Source organism: Bidens hawaiensis, unplaced genomic scaffold, assembly GCF_021521415.1.
Source record: "Bidens hawaiensis isolate Kalapana, Puna unplaced genomic scaffold, B.hawaiensis_p1.1 tig00013566_1, whole genome shotgun sequence".
NCBI classification, from domain to species: domain Eukaryota; kingdom Viridiplantae; phylum Streptophyta; class Magnoliopsida; order Asterales; family Asteraceae; genus Bidens; species Bidens hawaiensis.
The window spans coordinates 111860-115532 of record NW_027492150.1 but is presented as its reverse complement, the minus strand read 5'-3'; the positions used below and the strand labels follow the sequence as shown (position 1 = coordinate 115532).

Below are 3673 nucleotides of genomic sequence, written 5' to 3'. Positions count from 1 at the left end.
GATACGGACGAGGTGCTTTATTTTTATATACTCATTTTATAAGAATAAAAATGTCATTTAGACCTAACTTATGTTTATAACATTAGCTAGAGATAAAATAGCAAACACGTCACGTCTTTAAAAACAATAAAAACTAAATTTTTATAGACCAACTCCGTGAAACGAGAAAGAAATGACAAATTGACAATCAAACATAATTACATAATTTAGCATGATGCATAACTAAAAATGAAAACAATTTTTTTTGTTTATTTATTTATTTTTTTAACTAAACCCGAATATTACAAAGAAAGTTATTTATAACACTAATTGCTTAATTAACTAATCGCATTTTCCTTTCCATCCTCCCCACCTTTCTTATAATCCGCTTCCAAATTATCATCACCGCTAGTCGTCACACCACCGTCTTTTGGAGCATCCAACGCTCTCTTCTCCTCCACCACCTCTTTCTCCACCGCCCTATTATTCTCTACCTTAGACCTCAATGTCTCTAACAACACCCTGACCGCCTTGTCCTTATCTCGTTTGTTTTTTATCAACTCCTCACCAATATCTGCAGGAGTCATCTTCGCCTCATCGATCACTGCCACAATATCCTCCAAAACCCCATTCTCGATATCCCCATCGTCACAGTCCAAGTAATTCTTTAGCAGAATCTTAAGCGCCGAAAACGAGCAATAGCTCATGAACACGTGCATATCCATCCGCCCACTCCGTAACAATGCAGGGTCAAGTTTCTCAATATGATTCGTTGTAAAAATAAATATCCGCTCCGACCCACAACACGACCATAACCCATCCGTAAAGTTCAATAAACCCGATAACGTAATCGTTTTATAATTCTCCTTGTTTTCCGAATCGGGACCCGGACCACCAGGTCCGGATCTCGTATTCGGATCAGTTTTAACCGAATTCCTTTTTTTACGATTCGTGAGATCAACCGAACAATCGATATCTTCAATTACGATTATTGATTTAGAACTCGTCCTCATAAGCAACTTTCGTAGCTCCGAATTCGTTTTGACCTCGGTCAACTCTAGGTCGTAAATGTCGTACTTGAGGTAATCCGCCATGGCCGCGATCATACTTGACTTCCCGGTCCCAGGCGGACCGTACAACAAATACCCTCTCTTCCACGCACGCCCCGTGCGCTTATAAAACGCCTCACCTTCCGCAAAATCGCGGAGATCAGACATTATCTCTGTTTTCTTAACCGGGTCCATCGCTAACGTCTCAAACGTGCTCGGATGCTTAAACGACACCGAATCCCATCTCGACTCGTTACCCGAATTCGTGTACAACAACCTATCCCGATTCTTCCTCTTGATTTCTTTCGCCTTTTCGGTTATGAACTCAAGGTAATCATTAAGGATACGCGATTTATCCTTTTTATTAATCCGAAGCGTAAATTTACGCTTATCCTCAGACATTCCCCGCCACTGAGGCTGGGACTGTCCGGGCGTCACGACGTGTTCCCAAACAACGTTAACGCCCTGGAACACGTCTGACAGCCGATCATTGCTCGCTAGCCCGAATGTGATAACGGACGAATTACGACCGCGGGTGAGTGTTAGGCGATCGGCACTCGCTGCGGCCGTGGAGTCGGATAAGTAGAGCTGGACCGCTTTATAAAGCTCGTTGGTTTCGACGCTGTCGAAATCGATGATTTCGTAATAACAATAAGAGTTGAAGGAGTTAAATAAGCGTTGGAAGAGTTTAAGGAATAATAAACGGAGTTCTGGTGGAATGACTAGATTAAGTTGGTTTTGGAACAAGACTAAAACACCAACTAGAGATACTATGTTTGTTAAGAGTTCCATCATATTCATGATGTTGCAAATGAATATGAACGAAACGATTGGAGAGATTGGGATTTTTATAAATGAACGTGTGACTAAAAGACCTACATCATAGTTTCGTGGTGACCAAGCTATAGTAGTGTACGTGAGTCAATAAAGGCATTTGTGTAAATCGCAACGTAGATTACATTGTCGTATGCTTTTTGGATTAGGTGAAGCCGTGGGTTCAAAAGTCTCATTTTTAACAATTAAAAAACAAAAAAGTATATTTTTAAATTTAAAAAAAAAAAAAAAAAAGCTAACCCAACTTCACTAAAAACATCTCTATAACACACACATAAACATCCAATACCTTGTTTGTTTAAAAAAAATGGTCATCTAAATTCATCATCTTCATCGATTAATTTGGAGTATGTAGTATGTATCGTCGATTAATTTTGAAACACTTGGTTCGACTGATTACCGTGTTACTTAATGACCCCCTTTTCATGCCCTCAAGATAGAAAAAGAGAACACTTTGAAACAAGACAAGAAAACGTTGAGAAGGAATTAAATGAGCATCCGGTGTTCTCAAACAACGTTAAACAATATATATTATAATAACCAGAAGGACCGGGACCCACTGGTGGGTTTGGTTTGAAAGCGAGCCGAACCGAACTTGGTTTAAAGAAACGAGCGATATCTTTATGTTTGAACTTGGTTTGGTTTTGAAACCGAGCGGCTTGGTTCAGTTTGGTTTTGCTTGATTTCGTACAGAGTTTCCAATTTTAAATTTATAAAACTTCAAAATATCATTAATTCAAGACTTTCAACTTTAATTGTCTAAACTTTCACCTTTAAAATGTATAAAACTCAAAGTTAACAACAAAACATATATAAAACGAGCGGCTATGGTTTAAATTTGAACTTTGAATTCAACACAAAAGAGGAAAATTTTAAAAACTTTTAAAAAATTGTATACTTTTATAAATTTACATAAAGTTTATATATAAAACTAATAAATAAAAAAATAATTCGAGCAAAACGAGCCGACCAAACCAAGAGAGGCTTTGCTCGTGCTTGGATTGTTTTTAAACCAAACCGAGCCGAACGGCTCACTTCCAAATCAAGCCGAAATCAAACGAGCATTTTCGAGCATTTTTCAAGCGAACGACGAACGAGCAGCGAACGGCGAGTGATTTAGACAGCACAAGTTCTAATAGCTTTTGCTAAATATATCTCCCTTTTTAATGTTCACCGAAAATTCCTTGGTACTTTTTGTCATTTCACCTTCTAGTGCTTCTAGTGGGTATTTAAAAATAAAAAGTAATACATTTTAAACATGCTTCGAGCGTTCCAAATTTCTATATGGACAAGTTTGTTCAGACTTGTCTTCTTATTTATTTATTATTTTTTGCAAAGAAATTTTATTAACATTCATGTTTTCATTTGCTAAAAGTTAACTTATACAACAAGCTTCATGGTGAACATTTTATAGCTTATGAAGACAAACATGAGTAATGGACCAGATGGTTCAAAGGCTCGGTTAACAGACTTTATGTAGAGAGTAATTGAGTCGAAGGTCGAGTTATTGCCAAAAAGTTCAGGATAAGACCATGCATAGTACAAATGCCTTACATCCGGACATTTCAAGCCATGTGACGCCGAGTCAGTATTTCAACATTTTGCAAAAAAATAAAAGCGTAGTCATACTTTTCTCAAAACTATACAGCAATCATTACTCAATAATTTGTTTCTTTTTTGCATTTCTAAACAAAGAATATGTCATTAAATAAATAAACATTACATTAATTCTCACTTCTTCTTGCTAATTACGTTCAAATCGCCGGTTTTTATACGTTACATGAGGGGTATCTTTTGCTAATTATTTTTAT

At 37.1% G+C, this 3673-nt stretch overlaps 1 pseudogene; it reads right to left on the bottom strand.

The window, feature by feature from the left end:
• Window positions 1–317: 317 nt before the first annotated feature.
• Window positions 318–1829, bottom strand: LOC143544390 (AAA-ATPase At5g57480 pseudogene; annotated as a pseudogene).
• Window positions 1830–3673: the final 1844 nt, after the last annotated feature.